Below are 24069 nucleotides of genomic sequence, written 5' to 3'. Positions count from 1 at the left end.
TAAAATGTGATTGTGGTTCTAGAATTCAGAGGACTGAATTTTTTTTTTTTTTTCTTCACTGGGTTGACTAATAGGGATATGCCAAATCTCCTTCCCCTGGCAAGGTGCAGGTCCTCTGTTACAAAAACTGTAGGACCTTACCACTTAAACTCACTGAACTGGAAAAGCTATACCAAAGTTATAAATTTGTCATAACAAGTAGCCCAAAAGTTGCAGCATGAAAGAAGTTTTTCTTATCCTCAACATGACACCATCAAAATGCAAGTGAGGTAAGTCATTTATTTTAAGTTATTTCTATGCAGTACTGTCCAGGATGCACCCAAGGATAATATTGAAGAACGTCAACTTTAGCCTAAAAGATGATTTTTTTTTAAACGTGGGGCCCTGATCCTACAGTGCTGAGTGTGTGCATGTGTGTGGGTGAATGATGTATTAGAATGCTTTCCATTTGTCAAAAATTTTATTGACAGCAGTTACATTTTGCAAAGTGTTTGCGGAAAGCAGGGCAATGCTTTTCATTGTTGGAGAGCCCCCACTGAATAAATTGTTCAAAGGGACAATGGAGATGCAGATAAGGATGCCTTTTGATAACCCAATTGCCACAAATTACACATGCTGAAACCTCATTATTTGGTAATCTATACTGATTAATAGAACTCCTAATTCAGAGGGGTGTGGGTGGGAGGATTTTTTCTAACCTTACCCTTTCTTTCCTATTCCAAAATAATTTTCAGTTTTAGGATAAAGGATGAGACATAAACTCCCTGTTGGCTAGTATCGCCCTCTTGGAAGATGATCCTAGAATTCATTCATGGTAAACGAGAGCGTTCATCGCTTCCATCACCTGCTTCTGCTGATTCCCTTCAGAGCCTTATTTAGGCACTCTGTCTCTATTTTTTCCCAGCCCACTCACTGCTCAAGAGTCTGGTTTCATAACCCTTGAACTCTAACAAGGCATTTGAAGAATGTTATATTGAGAATATCACCTATCATTTTCAAATCCAGGCAGCCCATTTGCTACAAAATTTATCCTTGCAGAACAGGCAAAGTGTGCACTTGACTCTTCACAGCTGACCCTGATTTACTGTGTCTAGTGAAGTGAGTCCCGAGCATCTGTTTTGTATGCCCAAGGAAAACAAACAAGTCAGGGGACCATGTCTTGATTTTAATAACGTCTGGATGTGATAGAGCAAGGATGGTGAACTGTCACACTTGTGAAGGTGGGACTCACCCACACTCTTCACCAGTCACCAATTAAATACCCACCAGCCTGTGAGCCAAGTATCTGATGAGAGAGGCCAGGAAACCTCAGTACTGATAAGGTTAATTTAATCAATTACTTTTGCTAAATGCCTATGAGTCACTCCCAAAATTTAAAACACAAATACAAAACACAGTGGGGACCTTTCCCCAGTGTGTGGAACTCCTTGTGTCTCTCTCCTCCCTTGCTCATTTCCCCTTTCCTGAGTCACATCTACCTGCAAAAGACCCCATCCACCAGCAACCAGCATTTTGAGACATAAGATTTGAAAGTTCAAAAACAGGCACAACAAGACGTGCCCTTCTTGGTACATTTGCAAATCCAGTGGAGCTCCAAGAACTTCTGTGCTGTAGGAAAATCCTCTCATCCTGCTGCTGGAATGTATTCTCACATGTGAAGTTCTGCAAAAGAAAGGGAAAAGAAAAGGAAGGACAAAGTTTAAATGTGAAGTAGGGCAGTCAGTCCTACATACAGCTAGTGGCAGTCAGAGATGGTCAGGGAGGAAATGCAGTTTGTGCTCAGAGACTGCAGTGCACCCAGCTGTGAGCATCCTGGCTTGGAGGCTGTCAGGTGACTCACTCCCTTCCCTTCACCCCCTCCACCAGAAAAGCTTTTCCCAAACTATGAATTCTGACCAATGACTGAAATACACTCACTGTCACAGGCCTCAAGAAAACAAAGCAAGACCATAATTTTAAGTGTTTGAGAACCCAGACCAAAATAAAGAAGAAGAAAAGAAAGAAAGGAAAAGAAACTTGAGTATGCCAGTCAGCATTATGGGATAGGTTTACTTAGTATAAACAGAATCCAAGGCCTACCCTGATTTTTAAGCCAACAATAATATTCACAGTGGGGCTCAGACCCAGGTGTGGATAAGGGCACTTAGCTGTATAGACAAACTGTATGCAAATATATTCACTATAGAAATAAAACAGTATTGATTATTAACCCTCCTGAAGATTGCTTTACAAACATAAATTACAACATAATATTTTGAAATAGTATCCCAATAAAAAAGATTCCTTTCACCAAAATGAATTGCAAATTTAAATGAATAGATTTTTTAAAAAAAACTAGAAAAAAATGTGGATAAGTGGTTATATAATCAAAGAATGGAAATTGTCTTTCTAAGTATGACACCAGTGACAGAAATCTCAGCAGTGATACATCTGACTACCTAAAAACTAAAAGCAAACAAGTAAAAGAAAAAATAGTAATAGCAACAATAATTACTAGCATAGAAAAGTACATAAAATTGAAAGCCTATAACCAACAGAGAAAAAAACTGTCAACACAGAAAACAAACAAAAGTTGATTATATTTAAGGCAACTAAAAGCAACTAAAAATCAATAAAAAGAGATGGGGAGGTAGCTCAGGGGGAGAGCACTTGCCTAGCATGTGCAAAGTACCAGGTTCTAACTCCAGCACTCCAAAAAGCAAAAATCAATGAGAAGGTGAACATTCCATAGGAAAAAAAAAAGTCAAAGAACAAGATCAGGCAATTCACAAGGGCAGAAATTCAAACAAATCGTTTTTTAAGTATAATGTCCTTAATAATCAAATAAATGAAAATTTTAAATACAGATAACTTTTTCACTTATTAAGGGCAGAATTTCAAATAGGCAATAAACTTTTTGTTAAGTATAATGTCCTTAATAATCAAATAAATTAAAAATTTTAATACAGATAACATTTTCACTTATCAAATTGGCAATTAAAAAATAATAATGGAACCTGTTGCTGGAAAGAACATGGGAAACTCTATCAACTCTGGGTGGGAATGACAACTAAGCATTTGGCACTAGATACCAAAAGGCTAAAAAATTTATCTTTCATTTGCTATTGGAATTCCAAATTTAACCTAATGAAATAATTGTGGATAATAACAAAAATAAAATAGTAACATCATCACAGGAAATAAGAGGGAAATAATATTAGATAAATCAACTAACAGACATCTATACAACAGGATAGTAGGAAATTTAAAATTATATGGGAAACATTCATGGAGTGTTAAGATTTAAGGTTGGTTATAAAACTATATGATTCTGTATGTAAATATTATGGATTGATAAATATTATATATATCATATATGTATAGATGATTGCTCCTGGATTGATAAATATGATATATATCATATATGTATATATGACTGCTCCTTGACTTATGATGGGGTTACATAATGATAAACCCAGCATAAATTAAAAATATTGCATAAATAAAAAAATATTGAAAATGCATTCTACACCTACCCCATCAACCATCAAAGTTTAGCAACACAGCACACTGTACAGCGTTGGTTGTTTCCCCTGGTAGTGGGATGCCTGGCTGGGAGCTTTGGCTCTCTGACACTGCCCTGTATTACAAGGGAGTATTGGGCTGCATATCACTAGCTTTGGAAAAGATTGAAATTCAAAGCAGAGTTTCTGCTGAATGATTCACTCTTGTACCACCATAAAATCAAAAAATAGTAAGTCAAGCCAAACTGAGTCAGGGATTTTGTGTGGGGTGGGGGTCGAGGGGGTATGATGACGTATATACTCAGGAAAAGACTAAAAAGATGTAAGCTAAAATATCAGTAGTATCTATAAGGGGATCTATTCATTTTCTTCTTTTTCTTGTCCATAGTTTCTAAATTTTCTTTAGATAACATGTAACATTTTATAGCAATTTCTGGGTTTTTAAAAATAGCTTTTTAACCAGCTTAGAGGAAAAACAAACAGACCAACAGGCTCAGGTTTCTTCCACCAAACTAAATGGCTTTCATTGACTGCTTTCAAAGTTCCTGCTGCCTCTCTCTCTCCCCTGATCTGCATCCAACACTGTAATAATTTCCTTCACATCATGAAAAAATTATTCGAAACCCCAAGCTCACTCATTCAATTAACTCCCTACCTCTTTCTTACTCAATATTCAATTAACATTGAATCACTTTAAGTCTTCTATTTTAAAACCTGCTCTAGTTAATCTGGCTTCCACCCCCCCACCCGCCCCCCATGACCAGCTCCAGCTCCTCTTGGACTTCTGAGCCTTTGGACCAGCCTGAACACAAGACAACATTTGCAAACAGGTCATACTCTCATTCTGCAGAGGAATGCCTCACCCACCCTCCATGTCCAGTCTATAGAGTAATAAAATAGGCAGCAAAATAGAACCATGCAGGACCTTCCAGCTTGTGACAAGATGACATGCAAAGCAGGGTGCGGCACAGTACGACATGAAAATATCAGACATAGGTCAAGCTAAAAAATCTCCTTTCATATGTCTGGACTGTACTGTGCATGGGCTCTACTTCTTCTTTGCAGTCAGCTCCCTGTGTGGCTTTAAACAAGCAGTTTAATTGCCTCGGGCATCCATTACATCATCTCCCAAAACACCATAGATAGCATCATTTCTAAATGACATCTAAACCAATGGTAGGTTACATTCTTCCCAACCCAAATTATGTTATTAGAACAAATCTCTTAAAGTAGGTCATAGTCCAGTGTCTCCACAAGTATATTTCTTTTCAAAACTGTGTATACTGAAGGCATTTAGCCTAAAGTGTTATGATATTCATTACATTTTATGAATAATGGACCCTGTGGGTCATTCTCCTATGATTCTGTCCACTCTTCATTTCCCTATTCCATCTTCCTGCACTGAGGCAGGTCACGTGGGAATCATTTATTCACCTCTGCAGATTAAGGATTGGCCTTTTGCTTTTTAATCCAACAGAAGATAGTTGTTTGTAATGCTTTGATCTATTGCAATTTATCAGATACATTATTTTAAGGTAAAAAGAGAGGCAGTCAGAAAAAAGAAGAACAAGATTTATAAGAGATATTTAGGTTGTCCCAGAAATTTGCAAGCACAACATTTTCCTCAAACCAAAGCCAAAACAATCTCCCTGAGGCTCTGATATGAAAAAGAGAGAGAGAGAGAGAGCAATACTATTTCAAAACACTGGAGAAGGTGTGGAGAAACTGGATCATTACTAGTGGACACATACGATGGGTCATCTACTCTGAGTGACAATTTCTCTTCAAATTAAGCAAATGACATAGCAATAACACTCTTGGGCATTTATGCCAGAGAAATGGAAACATATGTCCACACAAAGCCTCTACACAAGTATTCATAGGTTTACTCATAATAACCCAAAACAGGAACCAGGTATAATTCATTTAATGAGTGAATGACTAGACAAACTTTAATACATCCAAACCATGAAATACTACTCAACAACCAAAATGGAACAAAATATTGACTCACACAACTTGAATGGATTGCAAAGGGTTAAGGAGAATAGGAAAAAAAAATTTTTAAATCTCAAAAGTTTGGATTTGTATTATTCCATTTACCCCATATTCCTGAAATGACAAAATTATAACCAACAACATATTAATGATTTCCAGTGTTGGGTAGGGGGAGGAAGTGGCTGCAGCTTATAAAAGGGTAGCACAAGGGAACCTTGCAATGGAACTGTCCTGCATCTTCACTATAGTGATGGTCACACAAATCCACACAGTGATAAAATTACACAGAACTAAATACAATGAGTATGTGTTTAACTGGTAGAATCCAGGTACAGTTGCATTGTATCAATGTCAACCTCTTCAGTTTAATATTGTTCTGTAATTATTCATAATGCTGAGAGAGAGAGAGAGAGAGAAAAAAAGAAATTCTAACAGCACACTATGGACAATAAAGATCTAGAGAATTGACTTCAGTATTGAATTTTTTTTCTGTAAAGTTTTAGCAAATGGAAATGTAAATCTCTCCTATAGTCCACATTTCCCAAAATTTTAAATTATTCCTAACTTTAGGTGTTCTATTTTGTGGTGGTTGTCATGGTGATGTTTAAAGAGGGGAGAACTGTAAAGTGCTATATGAAGGATCCTATTTTCTCCAAAGAGCTGGAATACATTTCCGTAGTGTAACATATGCCATTGGTTCCCCACCCACTGGGCTTGGCCAATCTCAGACTCACCTGCAGACAGAAGTGCCAGGGAGTTGTCACCTCAGGAGCAGCCCTCAAGTGATGAAAGGCAAGAGCTGAGGGTTGGTGCTGCATCTTCTTACCAAACAGTGTGCTGAACCTGAGGGCATATAACACCTTTTCTCAAAGGACCCAACAGGACTGAGGGCGCATGACACCTTTTCTCAAAGGACCCAACAGGACTGAACCTCTCTGCGGTGACCTGTTCAAGATCACGCATTACTTGTCCCTTCCTTCTTTCCAGTCGCCCTTTCCCTCATTCCACCTCCCAAGTAAACCAATTGAACCCTTTTCCTTGTCTCAGAGGGTCCTTTTGGCAGGACCCAAATTAAAACTGAAGGTAAAGATTCTGAGTCCGTTTTTAACAACTGAGATTTTACTTTCCCTAATCAATGACAGACTCAATGACAAGGCTACAAACCGCTTGGAGCCTTAACAAAATACAATTTATTTATTTAAGACTTATACTGCCCTCAGGTAAACACAGGCATGGACATATCTGAAGCTTCTCAATTTGCCTGATAATAAGCTCAGACATTGACCATCAGCCTATTTGTTTAACAACAACTGTAAAGCCTTATTCAAACAGGCTACATTCACAGAAGCAGATCCCCTTTCAGTGCACACTTCCTAGAAAACCCACACAGTCACATGCCTTGCAGCCTTTCACTTAACGATGGACTGCGTGTATAAACAGTGATCCCAGAAGAGTATAACAGAGCTAAAAAATTTCTATCATCTAATGATGTTGCAGCATCATACCATCATAGCACAACATGTGACTCACCTGTCTGTTGTGATGTTAGTGTAAACACACCAATTGTGCTGTCAGTCGTATAAAATATAGAATACAGTTATGCACAGTACCTAATGCTTGACAATGATAATAACTATATGACTAGTTTATGTATTTACTATCTATACTTTTTTAACTGTGTTGGAATAAACTCCTACTTATAAAAAAAAAAGCATTTGCTATAAAAATATGCTATGTTACACTGGCAGCAGCCTCGTCTCTCTTGTGTTTACTGGGTCTCTTGATGACATAAGGAGACCACAGGCTAGGATGTAAAAGTACACTCTATGATGTTCACACATCAATAAAATCACCTAACAATGCATTTCTCAAAACGCATCCCTGTCATTACATAACACATGACTGCATTTGTGTCCTAGTTTCTAGAAAAGATCATCCTGCATCCATCCAAAGAGATGAGATACTGGCCCTTTTCTAAGAGGCCAACCCAGTGATAGGAAAGTCAATATAAGGCAAATTCTGGTCAGATCAATGAAGAAAGTAATAGGAATCCTGAAAACCTTTAGTTTCCTAAAAAATAGAAACAAAAACAAAAAAAAACATTCTGAATATAATCCTTCATAGTTCTATTAATACTTTCTCTCAATTTGGGTTGGTGTCAAGGGTCAAGGCCGCCCTCTACCGTCACTGTTTTCTTTTTGGTAATTAATACTAATATAATGTTTATTAATGATTACAATGAATTAAAATTTACACAACAGCTTGTGTACAGGATTTTATCTCACCTTCAATCAAGTTCATTGAGGTTGATAAGTGTTATTCTTTCCTCTTTCCAGAAAACACAGAAAAGACTAGAAAGATGTAATAACTTGGGTGAATTTTGTACAGCCAGAGTGAAGTTTTGATGATAGAATTAATGACGATGAGAACAAAAAAAGAAAGGGAGAAAGAAAAACAGGCTGCAAGGCACACGACTATGTGTGAGTTTTATAGGAAGTGCACACTGGAAGGGGATTTGCTTCTGTGAATGTAACCTGTTTGAATAAGGCTTTGCATTAGTTGTTAAACAGGCTGATGGTCACACAGGGCTTGTGAATAGGATCAAAAAGGCAGAATAAGAGGCAGCTTTTGAAATTTTATAGTTGCGTGTCAACATTTTCAAAAGTTCTGTTATCAATATGTTTATGTCTAGGCAAACATCTAATTGTATAAGCGTGAGAGAGAGTAGCTGAAAGAAAAATGGACTGGGTATCAGAATACTTAGATCCCAGCTCTGCCTAGGTGTATATGAGGAGTGTGGGTGGAAGGCAATTTTGGTCAAGTCCCTCAGACTTCCTGGGTCTCTATGTACTTATCAGCAAAATGAAAAGATTGAGTTAGATAAGAAAGGAAAGGCAAACTCTGTTTCAGTTTGACAACTCTGTGATTCTAGATAAGATTTTTGTGTAGGAGAAAAGGGATCTCTGACAGTGTTATTTTCCATACACTGATTCATTTAACTTCTACCAGGCATCCTCTCTGTAGCACATGTAGCATAAGTGATGCCAAAATGTCACCTTGCAAGGCAAACTGGCCTGCTCCAGTCTCTGTCACTGCTCTGACCCTCACCTCCATTCTTCCCTCTATCTTGGCTTCATTTGCTCCAGGTTCAATGTCCCAAGAGCCTGTGTCCTCCAGGCCAAGATTAAGACATGTAATAGAGAAAGAATCTGGCCTCCATCAACTATCCTTGATGGTAGGCAATAGGAGCTGACTGTCACCAGGAATTGCCAATCCACCAAAATGACACGTGATAGCAGATTGTTCCAACAGGAGAACAGAGTACTCAGACAAGAGGGAATTTGCATGTGAGACAACCAAAAGATGATTCATGTCCTCCACATCTGCTTCCCTGAGCTCTCTGGTGTGGGCACTTTGGGGAAAGAAGGGAACCTGAGCCTGCATCAAGCTTTCTAAGGATACTGGCTGAAGCAGATATTCTATCCAGGCACGACCTTTCAGGGGCAAGCATCTGCTTGCAGGGGAAGAATCTGCTGTCTCTTTCAATGACTGCTAACACCTTCAACTTGTTTGTTTGTTTGTTTGTTTCAGATAAGGCCCCCCAGAAGAAAACTCAAGGAATCAGTTGACTTGGTTGTCTTTTTCTAACTTGTTTGGGCTAGTCTAAATACTTTGCATTTCCATATGAACTTTGGATTTTAATTGCTTGGGAATTTAGTAAATGTCAAAGATTTTTTCATATTGGCCTTTTTATATTGATTAGTTGATGAGAAGGAAGATGGAATGATGGTGGACACAGAAATATTTCCAGCACAAAGTAGGCAAGAGGAACTGTGGCAATCTGATGGTATCAGAGAGGGGCCAAATTACCAAGTCACTTTCAATGCTAACTTCTCTACAAAGGGGCAGGATGGAGGGAGTGCTCCCATCTATGGTCTCAAGTGAGCATGCTCAAGAATGTGCTCATCTCTACATGTGATCAGGAGTCTTTGATAAACAAATATGCATGGGTCTTCCCAATAAAATACTCTTACCTCACGTGTTCAGGAAGACACTGCTTTGGGAGTCATCCCCACTGCTCTCCTTATTTGTACAAACACTAACCCCATTTTTATTCTCCTGTGTCCTGATTGTGTTTATTGGCGTTGCTTTCTCCAAGGGAAAAACTATCAGGCTTGATTATAGTGAATACAAGTGTCACCCAACTAGAAGACAGTTTGCTTACCACTTCATTTTGTGTTCATGCAAGAACACATTTTATGGTGTTCTTGCATGAAATACAGCAATGAAGAAGCTATCTGAAATCTGGAGGTGTAGGTTGGGGATTCCTTTTCTGGCTCTGACTCTCAGTGTATTGACACAATTACATTATCAAAGAGACCAGCAGAGAAAGTGTTGAGGACAATATTCAGGACCAGGTGCTATTCAGTGCCTAGGTCACAGGATATATGGCAACATCTCAGTGTGTCATAGATGAGCACCACAATGTCACTGTCAGCCCAAGCTGGGCATAGACCTGGCCCCCTCTGATTGATGTCATCAGTTTGCCACAGGTCACCTTTCCTAATTCATGCTGGAAATATCTCTGTGTTCACAGCAGCTTCATGCCATCTCCCCTCTCATTAACTAATTAGAGTAATAAGGCCACTATGAAACATCTTTGACATTTACTCAATTCCCAAGCAATTAAAACTTAAAATTCATGGGAAATGCAAAGCACCTAGACTAGCCCAAACAAGTTAGAAAAGAAAAACCAAGTCAGAAGGATGATTCCAAGACTTCGTACAGCTCCAGATGTCAAAATAGTGAGTTATTGGCATAAAAATAGAGATTAGCAGAAAAAAATAGAGAGACCACAAACCAACATATACAGACAAGAAATTTTCAGGATAATTGCAAAGATAGAAAAAGGATGGCCTCTTTGACAAATTGTGCTAAAACTAGTGGGTAAATCTAGGAGGTATAGATTGAGGTATAACACGCCTCAATCCAAAACTCACACTTTATTTAAAAATTAGTTTAAAATGGATTGTAGACCTAACCGTAAAACTTATAGCTATAAACCTTCTAGGAAAAAAGTTTGTGGTGTTAACTCAGGAAAAGTTTTCTTAAGTGAGATCTCAAAACTACATAAAAGAACAAATTGACAAATTGGTCACTGTCATAATTTTAAACTTCTGCTCCTTGAAAAACATTGTTAATAGAATGAGACTATTGGGAGAAAATATTTATACATCAGAGTATGTAAAAATCCAGAATATAGATATAACTCTCAAAAGCCAATAGCAAAGACTTGAACAAATGCTTTCTCAACAACAATATACAGAAAAGATGCTCAAAATTCATAGACGTTAGGGAAATGCAAGTCAAAACCATAATTAACACCCCAACACACCTATTACAATGACTAACACAAAAATAGACCATTCCAAGTATCAAGGAGGATGGGGAAGAACCAGAATGCTCATACACTGCTGGTAGGAATATTAAAATAGTAAATCATTCTGGGAAAGTTAAGAAGCGTCCTAAAAAGATAAACATAGGATCCACTCAGGTCAGTTGACAAAAGTTTAAAGTACTTAATTCATTATGTGCTACATCCTCTCTCTTACTTGAACATTAATTTTCTGAAAAACCACGTTGGTGAGATAATTGCCAGTGGATGAATCTAGGATCTTAGGGTCCAAGTGAACAAAAGCACCTTTAAATATTTTATATTTGTTAAAATGAAAGCAAATAAGTAAGTAAAATATTAGTAGCATTAAAAAGTAGGATCCAGCCATTCTATTCATAAGCATTTACCCAAGATAAATGGAAATAAAAATTCATGCACCTCATTGAATATAAATGTTCATAGCATCTTCATTTGTAATAGAAAAAAAAGCTATATATCCATCAAAAAGTGAATGGATAAACAAATTGTGGTATATCTATATAGTGGAATACTACTGAACAATAAAAAGGAATAGACTATTAATATATGCTGTAATGTGAGTAATTCTCAAAATACTAATGATGAATGAAAGAAGCCAGATGAGGAAAGAGGAAATATTATATTCTTTCCTTTATATACAACCCCTGACAATGCAAAATTATCCACATATTATTCTGTGACTTGCTTTTTGTTCTACAGTTTGCTAGTGATATCCATATTAAATAAAGCAAAATTATTTTCTATGAACAGTCATGAACCATGTAACAGTGTTTCAGTCAAAAATTGGGCACATAACATGATGGAAATTCTATATTTCCTAGTGACAATATCCCTCTATTAGTTTAGTAAAAGCACACTCCATGAAGTTGACACAATGATGAAATTACCTGACAATGCATGTCTCAGAACAAATCTCCATAATTAAGTGACACATGACTGTACTTACATTATTTTGCCCTTACCAGGGGTGTGTAAGAGATCTGCTTGGTTTAAACCCACAACAACACTTAATACGTTTAGACTTTTTAAATGTGACCATTCTTGGTTATGTAAAATGGCATCACAAGATGGTCTTTAAATTTCTTTTCCAAAGATTACCTCTTTGGGTGTTAGTTCTCCCTACCAGAAGTTCCAATTTTGAAGGGCAGGAAGCATGAATAATTCAGCTTTGTAGCTCCAACATGTATCACATGGTTAACCAATTAATGCTGGTGGAATGAATAAATGATGCGTGTTCACAGGCCTCCCAATCCACAAGACTCAGAAGAAATAAACTAAGAAGCCAGTGTGTGAAAGAGAAAAGGGCTATGGAATGTCAGGAGAACATATCTCTTGTAAGTTAGGCCGTTGTGGGGAGGATACAGGTGAACAGAAGTACTGAACCTGAAGGAAGGAATCCTGCCTTGTTTACATATGTGACTTCCCTCAGGAATAACTTCTCCGTTGTATACAATGAGGCCTCCCATCAGGATGCCAAGTGGGGTGAGCAGTGGAAGGGGAGATGATGCAAAATACATCCACCTCTCCCTTTTTCACAGAGTGATGTGTATCCAGGATCCACAACAGAAGTTGTGGGCTCCTCTACCACCTTGATTAGCTTCCTCATCTCAAGACCATTTGTTTGATCTCTGCTTTCATTTTTCACACAGAGACCAAATATTGCCCCCCCCCCCACCAGAGAGGGACTAGTTGAGCAGGGTGGATGCTAAGTCCGTTAAGAGATTGAGATCAGCAACAGTGGGCACAGGAGGGTTGCTGTTGCTGTGATCAGCTGCATCATTGGACAACCCTTCCTCCCCAAAAAAGCTTGTGGCCCCATCTTCCTCCCCAGCCACCAGTGGCAGGCCCCTGGCAGCTGCCTCTTTGCAGAAATCTGCACTGAAATTAAACCCATCAAACTGTCAGCCCTGTTATGGGGCTGCTCTCATGTCAGCCCATGTCATGACAAACCTGATAGAAATGGTGCTATTCAGGCTTCACGGGAGTGTCTGTTTCCTTTTTTAAATCGCTTTAAAAAGAAGCTTGAACAAAAATGCCTGCTTTGCAGTGCAGATTGGAGTGGCTGAGGCACACAGACCAGCTTTTTTTGCCTGCTTAGTAGTGCTGGTGTGACACTTCCTCTAGAAGTTTCAGGACCAGAAGTATCAGGAAGTCAGCAGAGGTGAGAGAGATAGGATTCTGAAAAGAACAGCCTTGGGAGGGAGGGAGGAAGAAGGGAAGGGATCCTGAAGGAAGGAATCCTGCCTTGGACTTCAACAGGGTGAAGTCCTTCCTTCCTGAGGTCCTCTTCTTAAACATCACCCAGCTTTGTAGGTCCAAAGCCCTCGCCCCTGGTTAAAACTGAGGTAGATGAATGGATAGAGAACAATCTAAGGATCCTGTCCCAAAGCAACTCCAAAGCTTCTAAAATATTAGAGATTCTTTCCTCCAGTCCTCCCAAATGTGTTGGCATTTACAGCGTGGTGAGAGTGGGCAGAGCGGAAGCTGAGGGTTTCTTACCCCAAACACAAACAGCTTCCTCTTTGACAGGTTTGTGATTCAGGATTGCTCAGCAACATAAAATCTGCAGGGTAGGGGGAGAAAAAATACAGAATTAGCTGAATCCCTGCTGCTTCTCCATCTTCAAGCTATTCCCAGCCCATCCCATGCACAGGAACACACACACACACACACAATGGATGTCTAATCCTGATGACGAAATGACCCAAAACACAGATTCACATTCAGTATCTGAGCATCAAGGTAGAAGGAATCTCAACAGCTATGTCTCCCTTGCCCCTCAATTTAGAGATGAGGAAATTGAAGCCCAGAGAGGTCAAATGACTTTTCCAAAAATACACAGGTTGATAGTGACAAATAAGGTAAGAAGATCTTTTGCTCCTGCTTTGGACTGAATTTGAATGAGCAAAAAAAACTAATTGGGAAGTCAAATCTTTCTGTGGAGAAACATAGAGGATGTTGGAGCATTGCAGACAATCACCTCAGAGGAATGGTTTATCTAAGATGATTCTAGAAATGAGAAAGGATCAGAGAACACACACACAGATGAAAATAAAATTATATGGGGGCAGCTTTACCTTACTGAAAACAGGATAAAGTAAATGGTTGAGGAAATTTTACAATATGGGCAATGTCAACTATAGTTAAGATTTCAGTTTTCATTGATACAAAGGAACCCAGAATTTCCTGTGCAGCTCTCTGATCTTCAAAAGGAGATGCTGCCTTGGCTTTTAATGGTGTTAACAATAATAGTTTTCATTAATTGAGCAGGTATAATGAATCATCACAAGGAGCATTATGTTCATGCTATGTAACCCTCAGAACAACACTGTGAATAGGTAACAATGTCACCTTCTTCATAGTTACAGATGAGAAACCTGAGCTACCAAGAAGTTATGCAATCTTTTAAAGTTTTACAGCCACTAAGAGCCCATCTGAACACACTTGTGAGTGTTCCAAATCACGCTTTAAATCAATTCTTGTTCTGGATGGAGGTCAGGATGAGTATTCTAGATCTATCTCTGCTATGGGCAAGTCAACTCAAGACTATTGCCCTTGATGACTTATAAGGTGATGAACAATCTGGACCTGGCTCTGCCACAGGTGGGTGGCTTTGGGCAAAGATGCAGTGAAAGATTGACTCAGCAAAGCTGAGCTTTCCAAACCCTGCACCTTCTAAATATCTCCTGAATTGGCTTTTAACCGTCTCCTGGGAGATAACCTCTAAGCCCTTGAATACTCTCATTGGCAAAAGTATCTCTGTGTACCTGGACCTTGTGCCACACTAGACTATTTATGCCAACAGTGTGATTTATGATGGACCTTTTAGGCCACACCACATCAGTCTGACCTCTGGGGGGCAGGATGTCATGCAGGTCCTGGACATGCCCCACGAAAGTCCTAGACACCAAGGTCCAGGTGAGTTTTCCTGATTAGGAAAACTTCACATGTGCTGTCACACACAATGCAACTGGGGGAATCCAGCACTATTCGTGGACTATACCAGGAGAGAACAATAAAAATCTCATACCTGGATTCTTCCGGACTCTGTCATTTGAGCCCCTTTCTTTTGTGATTTTAATCTATACCCTTTCACTATAAGTTGGAACTGTGAATATAACACTTTTTTCTGAGTTCTGTGAACTTTCTAGCAAATCATCAAACCCGAACAGATTTGGCAGCCCCTGACACTGGAGGTCAACTACTCATCTGGCCCTCAGTAACTTCATATCTTGAATAAGGAAGCTGATTTACAGCCCTAGATGATTCCAGGAATTGTCCAACTCTGTCTTTAACCCCACTTTGCAATTTTCTAGCTTTTTTATTTCCAAGTCCCATGTACCTTATTTATGCAGCCCCACCCACGGTAAGGATTTTCCTGCTGTGGGTCCCTGAACTAAGCCCCCCCAAAAGACCTTCTACTAGCAGATAAGGATGTGACTGAGTCTCAAAAAAAATGTGTTGCTAAGTCTTCTGGGTAAGAATGTATTCTCCCCTCTTTCCCTATTACAGAACCCTATTTTGGCTTAGTACCTAGGTTCCTGGAATAAAGAATAAATTTTCCAGCCTTTCTTACAGCTAGTGGTGGCCATGTTACTAAGCATTGACCAATAACATACAAGCAAAAGTGTAATATGGGACTCCTGGGGAATGCGTTAAAGAAAAATGCTCTCACTTTTTATTCTGCTCTCTCCTTGTGGGTGGAATACAGACATGACTGCTGGAGTCTGGGCAGCTCTTGGTCCATAAGGAGAAGGCCAGGTTCTACAGATGGCAGAACAGGGAGATGGAGAGCTCCCTGGGAATTCCAAGAAGCCACCTGCCAACTATGAACGGTCTCCTCCACATTTCTTTTTCATGAGAAACAAATCAAGTATCCATCTTGTTTAAGCCATTATTATTTTGGATTTTCTGCCACACAGTGCTGAACTTTCCCTACCACATAGACTACATCTTCCACCTAATGACAGATTTTAGCAGGGCTCCCAATTTGAGTCCATCTATTGCCTGTACAAGAAAGCAATGATGATTCATTTAAAAGCACTCTATTCAGAGTACTATCTTCTCCTGTTTCCTACAATCAAATTACCAAGAGAACAATTGGATTTTTCAAGTCCCTCAAAATGTTCTTTTTAGATGTTCTTGGTATTAAATAGTAACAGAATTTAAATGGCATCAACAAAACACACAGACGTGACTGTGGTGATAAGTTACATAAATCTGTGGGGGACAGAACCTCACAAGAGCACACTGGATGCAGCAAAGATGGGAAATCAGCATAAAACAGAACCCGAGAGATCTGCTCTGGCTATGACCACCTTGTCACAAGCAGCCACCTACTCAGATTCAGGGGCATCTTCCCTATCCTTAGGGTCAGAGAAACTCAAAACAGTTGGTGGTATTAAAGGACTGGGGACCTACCTTAATGTTTCTCATTTCCTGAACATCCATCACAGACACTGAACTTGAAATAAAAAATGGAAGCCAAGTCTTACTCACTCTTTCCATCCCCAGTGCTAAGCACAGTGCTGGCACAGAATAAGCTTGAGGTCAGAGGCCTGGCTCCAGGCCACCTGTTGTACGGGTGCTACCAACCAAGGGGCAAAATCTGAGCCCTGTCACCATCCTTTTTTACTTATCACGTATTGAGCCCTGAATACATGCCAGTCCTTGTGCCTACCATTCACTGTCATCTACTGTAGCTTCTGCAACAACTCTGTGAAGTATAAGGATTACTACCCCCACTTTACAAATGAAGCAAATGAGCCATGAAGAAGTTAAATCTCTTACCCCAAATCCCTGAGCTCTCAAGGGGCAGAACAAGAATTTGAACCCAGGACTTCTGACTCAAGAGTCCATGTACTCAGACCCACTGTAGTGTGAGCAAGAAGGCATGATATGGGTGGCGGTTTTTATTGCTGTTACTCTTAGTTCTACTACCATTTTATTATTATTACTGACTCAAAGGAGAAAACTTACACTGAGGGATCCTGAATTAGCACCAGGCCTGAAATTATTTTTATCTTATTTTTTTTTATTTATTTGGTGTTACTGGGGACTAGATCCAGGGTTACCCTACCATTGAGTTATATCTCCAGCCCTTTTTATTTTTTACTTTGAGAAAGGACCCTCACTAATTTGCTGAGGCTGGCCTTGAATTTATGATTCTCCTGCCTCTGTCTTCCAAGTCACTGGGATTACAGGTGTGCACAAACTTGCCCAGTTTATGCCTGACATCATATACTTATGCCTAATGTACAAATAAGGCAAGTGGGGCTCAGGAAGGTATAAAACCTCCTTGAGAGCTCACAGCTCTAGCAGTAGTATCTGAATTTCATCTAGGTCTCCCCAGTTTCGAAGCCCATGCTCTTTTCATTTCTTGTGCTCCCTCCCTGCCTGCTATAGTGGAAGGGCCCCTCACCCCATGAGCTCACATCAACTCTTCCTGGAAGTTGAACACAGATTCCTACTGAAGGCAACTGGCCATTGACAAGAAAAACTTTTTAGCCATACTTATTGACATTATTGACATTTAAACTTATAAAATATAAATGTGTATATATTATACATATATGTGATAAATAAGTATATATTATGCATATATACATATAATACATATATATTATACATATTTTGCGGCAATACAAAGAGACCACATATAAGATTAAGAAAAATGTCATTGTAAATGAGAAATAATATGTTGCTAAGATTAAGATTAATAAGAGATTAATAAAAAACCTTTTGGGTCTTAGTCTTCTATTGCAGTGGTTATGTGTCAATCACACTCACAAAACACAAATCAGCTATAACCCAGAAGTGTTGACCTTCTAATATGGAAGACTGCAGGCCTGTTAATATACCCAGTCCCGCAAGAGGCTCAGCAGCACCTGAGCTCACAGCTCCCTTGACCCACATGGGGCATGCTCAGCTGCCATAGGTGAGAGTCAAAGCACAAGGTGGGGGGGGGGGGTCACCTGAACAATTAATAGCACAGAGCACTGTGGTTTGCCACCAATCTTAAATTCCACCCTCGCCCTGCGGGCCCAGGCCCTGCATGCCAACTCACAGTTCCCCCAGCCAGGCAAAGTCTTCCAGGTCAGAGAGTTCACAAACACAAAATTCCTCAATTGTCTTTTATTGTGCAGTTTCTACAGAACAATACTATGAAAAGATGGTCTCTGGGGTCATCCAGGCTTGATCTCAAACCTTGGTTCTTAGGTATCATGTTAAGGAAGATTATTCAAGAAGCTGTGTTGTATAGTGTATATTCTGTGTCACTAAAAACTGTGATGGGATGAAAGAAACAGAAAACGTAACCAATATTTGCTTAAATACACAGGGACTCACAGAAGATGCCCAAGAATGCATTCCTGAGCTGGTGCAGCTGCCCAGGAGAGAATCCTGAGTGGGTAGAATTCTGCCTGTGCCTGTTGTTGTGGTTGTCCCAAAGATACAGAGCTCCTTATGCCCTCACGTCGGGAGAACAGGCCACAAGAAGAAGGAAGGGAAAGGAAAAAGGGACAGAACTCATAAAGGGGACACAAAAGTTTTTTCCCAATTTCTCTGTAGGCATCCTCTCACATCTCATCAGGCTTGGCCAGATCACTGGGCCATCATAGCTACAAAGGAATCAGGGAGAATGGTCTTCTGAAGTCCAGAGCTGTCTCAAACAAAACAGGTTCTATTGGTAAGGAAAAGGGGGAAATTGGACATTGGGTAATTGGGTAGGTAATCTTCAATTTCTATCACACCTGACAACCTTGAAAATGACTTTTCAAACTTACCAGGCCCCACACAATTTGGGGTGGCCTACCCCATACACTCAAGCCTCTTTCCAGTAAACAAATCTTCCTCTCCCAAGCCACAGCTTTCCCTTCCCACCTCACACGCCAGGGAGCTAAACAAACACAGGTGTCTGTCCTCAGCACACACCCGTTCCCTCCAGTAGCCACAAGCCCTTTAGGGAAACCACTGAGGAATTTCTATCCCAGGCCTCCTTTTTAGAGCTTTCAGTAAAGGCTTGACTTTTACAACTAGAATTTGGAAGGAATGCCCCAAATACACAGCATTTCTCCAACAGAGCAGGAACCACCATTCCCCTAGGCAGGCCCCCAGTTTTGCTCAGTGTTCTAATTTTTCCAACTAGTTGCTGCCCCCTGAATTATGCTATAAAAATTGTGTGGTGACTATGACCTAGATATTTCTTGGAGCTTCTTGGAGCCATTCTAGCAGCTGCTTGGAGATACGTTAATGCAGAGTCTGTATCAATCTAGTGTGGTCAAAACTCACGGTAGGTAGTGAACTTCTTGACTTGGGAGACAGCCAAGAAGGCTTCCTGGTCACCTCTGAAGGACGACAGTGTAGTGTATCAGGGAAAGGTTTGATGTGCCTTCAGACTCCAAGAGTCAATCATCTGGATCTTTGTGGAGTGCTCTGTTTTCCCTCAAAACAGCATCAAACAAAGTTACGGGGTTCCCAACAAAGAGAAAGATGAGTCACAGAGTTTGAACATTGCATTCAGGGAAACTTGATGGTAAACTCAACTTGCAGTTGGCTGTCATGAAACTCTAGATGATTCTTGAGGGCACCAATTTAGAAGTTTAAAAAAAAATGTCTCATAAGAAGAGGTGCCTCACAGTAGCCCCATGGGGGTGATTTGAAAGGGTATTTAAAAGCTGCCAGCTAGAATTTCAGGAACTATAGATTGGAGAAACAAGAGAATACCATGACTATTGTTTATTATAAAACTAAAGTTAAAACTAACCTCTCTTTTACTTCAAGTAGGGAACCTGAGAATGGGAAGAGAAGATGCTATTAAACAGAAAAGCAGACAGTCCTAGTATGAAATTTTAAAAATCTTAACCCAAGGATTTTAGAATCTGAAAGCTATGTTAAGAATTCATAAAAGTTTCTAATATGCTCTAAATCAAGTTAAAATTGCTTCTACAAAGGTGGATCTTAAGATCACAAGAATTATCTGGGAAAATATCTATAGATAAATAAAATTATTTTCTTTAGTTACAGGGGTAATATTTTGGAAATAAAAACCTATGTATAGTAGATTAATTACAAAAATGGTCTCAGTTCTCCACCATGCCCTGGATCACTCTTCATCATGGGACTTTGCAATCCTTCCTATCTAGAGATAAAGTCTATTTTCCCTACCCCCAAATCTAGGTTGGGATTTCCATCCATTAGAAAGTGGGAGGAGTAAAAGCATGTCAGGTCCGATTTTTGGTCTCAAAATGCCTTGTCTGTTTCTTGTCTTTTGAAACCACTTTTGCCATAAGTCAAGCTGGGCTAACTTGTAGGAAGAGGAGAAAGCTCATACATGAGGGCACTTTTCTCCTAGCCACAGCCATCCAATCAACCTCAGCTAGCCAACTGCTGGACGAGGGAAGAGGACCAGCCAACATGTGCAGAGATGCCTGCCTGCCCCACAGCTTGCCCCAGATGTATGCAGAAGTCCAGGAGCTAAAGAACTCCTAGGCTTGTAGGCAATAATAAATGCTTATTTTTTTAAGCCAGGGTCAGCTCTTTGTATCAAGGACCAGAGATTAAGTATTTTAGCTTCCTAGGCCACATATGGCCTCTGTTGCATATTCCTTTGCGTTTTTTAAACACTTTGGAGATGTAAAGCTATTCTCATCTTCTGGGTACCACAAAAACCTGATGTGAGCCATAGTTTGCCAATCCCTGAATTAAACCACTGAGCTTTGGGATGGCTTGTTACACAGCAAAAACTAACTAATATACCACATGGTTTTACTTGTCCTTAAACCTTGTTCCCTTACAGATAGGACTAAATTATGAGGGTTATTTCCTCAAGTATGAAAGATCAACTGCTACCAGAAACAAAAAGAAAGGCCATCAATCTACTTTGAGTCTCAGAGCTGATTTTCTGAGTTCCTTTAATAAAACAAGAGCCATAAAGCCAGTCTTTGTGATGAGAAAGAGATTTCTAAACTTTAACTAACATGGGACTCCAGAAAATGATGCTAGAGTATAAACCCAAAAACATCAGATAGGACCAGTTTTATTCCACTGGAATTGCTAGAACAGACAGAAGCTATTATTCTGCAGCAGAGACCAGCAAGGATCCAAAGACAGAGTGAGTCAGCAGCCTCCTGTATGACCATGAAGTCATGTAAACTCAACCCCATGAGACTCTAGCTATCATTTTGTGGAGATCTAAAGAAAAGGGGAAGGAAATAAGAAAGCATGAGCATTTATCTGAGTCATGCCTGCAGAAAATGAATAGGCTCTTTAAATTATTGGATTGGACTGATTTTTCTGTACTGGGCTTAATTTAGTTTTTCCTTGCTACTCATTGAGTTTGGAAACTTAAAAGGAAGTGTCATGGTTTGGGTATGAGGTATCCCCCCAAAAGCTCATATGATAAGGCAGGAATGTTTAGAGGTAAATAATAAGAGCTGTAACCTAATCAGTAGATGGGCTAATAATTTGAAAGGACTGCTGTACTGGGTGGTAACTGTATTCAGCTGGAGGAAGTGGGTAACTGGGGCATGCCTTTGGGGATTATATTATGTCCCTGGTTCCTCATATGCTCTCCCCTCCCTCTCCTTCCCAACCCTCTCCTTCTCGGGTGCCATGAGGAAAGCAACTTTCCTTCTCCTCCATGCCCTTCTATCTTAATGTTCTGCATCGTCTTAGGTTCAGAGCAATGGAGTCAACCAACCATGGATTGAAACCTCTGAAACTGTGAACCCAAATTAAACTTCTCTAAGTTGTTCTTGTCAGGTATTTTGATCACAGCAATGAAAATCTGACTAACACAGGAAGAGATATCAGTTGTAGGAAATTATATGCATCTATTAGGGGTCAAAAATATTTAAGAGCGAGAGAGAGAGAGAGAGAGAGAAAAGAAGACAGGTCCTGGGGTTGTGGCTCAGTGGTAGAGCGCTTGCCTAGGGTGTGTAAGGCACTGGATTCAATCCTCAGCACAACATAAAAATAAATATATAAAATAAAATAAAGGTATTGTGTCCATCTACAATTAAAAAATATTTTTTAAAACAGAGAAGACAACAGATACACACAGAGAGAAGGAGGCCACATGTCAAAGGAGGAAAAGATCAGAGTCAGTGCAACTTTATAAGCAAAGAAATGCCAAGATTACTAGAGACACCAGGAACTAACACAGGTGTGAAACAATTCTCACCTTGATTTCAGTCTTTCAGCCTCCATAATTGAGAAATAATAATTTCTGTGATTTTTGCGCTACTCCATCTGTGGTACTTTGTTACAGCAAACCTAGGGAAACAAAAATACACAGAAAAAAAATACAAAGTCCATTGCTTTTAAAGAAACTATTTACAACTCCTCATCAATATCAGTTTGATTATTCCAACACTACTTTTCTTAAATCACACTTCTAAAATTCAAGCTAGCCCTTGAGGGACCCTTGAATGCTGGAAGAAAGGAAGTCTTATCTGCCCCCAAGAGGATAATATGAACTTGGAGGTCTCAGGAAGGGAATATTCCAGTGCCTCTGAGACTTTCATTATAGTTTGAGATTTGTTTTTGAGAAGAAAGGCTGATGTGTTTTGCAAGAATAGCCCACGTTTTGAGATCTTTAACTTTGGGGGGGGGGGTACATTAAAATTTAGAATGTGATGAGAATGCTGATTTCTGGACCCCATCATCAGAGATTCTGATTTGCTTTATTTAAAGAAAGAAATTCTAGAACCAGTCTCTTTTGCAAGCTCCCCTTAGTGGCAAAGCAGTTTTCAGAAAAACAAAAATAAAAGAACCTTCCCTAGAAGAAGCCATGGAGCTACCCCAAAATTCCAAGTGGCAGAAAGCTCCTATTCATCCCCTGTCCATTTGGGAAGCAGTCCCAGTGTAGGGATGGCTAAGGAAGAGCTTGGGCACCACTGTGCCACTCATCTGTGAGGTCCCTCAGGCAGGAGGAAGAGGAGAAGGGCTGAAGTAACCCTTCCCTGGGCCTTTAGACTTGTGAGAGGAGTGCCCCCTAGTGGCCACATCATTTAGTTTTCCTGGTACCTGGTCATGAGAACTGAACCAGTAGCTCAACTTCTCCACAAAAATGAATGGCTACAACATAAAGCAGGGAGATAGAGGCATTTATTGTGATCTCAACTCATGGTAATAAATATGAAATCATAACACACAGAAGCAGAACATCCACAGGAAATAGCAACTGCATTTTATTGGTCTTAAATTTCATACCAGAAGAGAAAATCACTACCAAGATCTGAAAACCTGAAGTCAGGTATTATTTTTTTCAAATCCATTTCAGAAGAAGGCAAGATAAAATTGTAAAACACAGGATTGAACTGGGGGAGGCCAGGAGGGTGCAGGCCATTTGGAAAATTCTTTGGAAAGAAAATCTCTGTGTAATTTTAAGAGGAAAAAAAATTGAGCAATATATTTTTTTGAATTAAGTTTTTAAAATGCATTTTATTTTTAAAGCCAATGTCTACTATAAAATGAATTGTTTTCCAACCAATCCCATTCCACTAAGTAGGTTACAAAATAATAAAATAATTAACCTCAGAATTCAATCTCTGTATCCAACAAGTTCCTATTGTTTGCAAGCATCTATATATGTGATAAAATAATTCCATGATTTTACTGAACATCTATGTAGCAGGCTTCACATGTTATCTCTACTGATTTAAACAATCCTGCCAGGTAGATATTATTAATCATACATTTTTAGGTGAACAAATGAGCAATTAAATAATCAAATAAACTCCCTAGTACTAAGTAAAAGATCTGGGATTTAGATTAATACTTTACCAATGCCAGAACTTGAGAATAATCATCTGTAACACTCACCTCTCTGAAGAACTGGAACATGTCTTAAACTTCCATTTTCCACAATAAAGATAGTGCTTAAAATGAGAATTAACACTATGTGGGCATGAGGAATCTTGTTGGAATGACGAAAATGTTCTACAACTGGATTGTGGCAATGGTTATAAAATTCTGTAAAGTTACTAAAAATCAGGGAATTGTATGCTTGGCATGAATAAAGTCTATGACATGTAAATTACATCTCAATAAAGCAAATAAAAATACAATGTGAAAAAGAGAATAATACATTGCAATTAAAGTAAAATATAAGAGTATAAAGGATATACTTAT

The 24069-nt window shown here is 39.3% G+C and overlaps 1 long non-coding RNA gene across 2 annotated transcripts; it reads right to left on the bottom strand.

The window, feature by feature from the left end:
* Window positions 1-1144: 1144 nt before the first annotated feature.
* LOC124080065 (uncharacterized) lies at window positions 1145-22490 on the bottom strand. Of its 2 annotated transcripts, XR_006847572.2 has the most exons (4): window positions 22118-22490; window positions 13435-13498; window positions 6236-6344; window positions 1145-1662 (listed from the first exon to the last, which is right to left on the bottom strand). It is a non-coding gene; the product is annotated as an uncharacterized LOC124080065 (long non-coding RNA). The 2 variants fall into 2 exon arrangements; XR_009225071.1 differs by lacking the exon at window positions 6236-6344.
* Between the last annotated feature and the right edge of the window lie 1579 nt (window positions 22491-24069).

Source organism: Marmota monax, unplaced genomic scaffold (genome assembly GCF_021218885.2).
Source record: "Marmota monax isolate L192 unplaced genomic scaffold, Marmota_monax_Labrador192_F-V1.1 WCK01_AAM20220418_F8-fsc00265, whole genome shotgun sequence".
Classification (NCBI taxonomy): domain Eukaryota; kingdom Metazoa; phylum Chordata; class Mammalia; order Rodentia; family Sciuridae; genus Marmota; species Marmota monax.
This window is presented reverse-complemented; position numbering and strand designations above follow the sequence as displayed.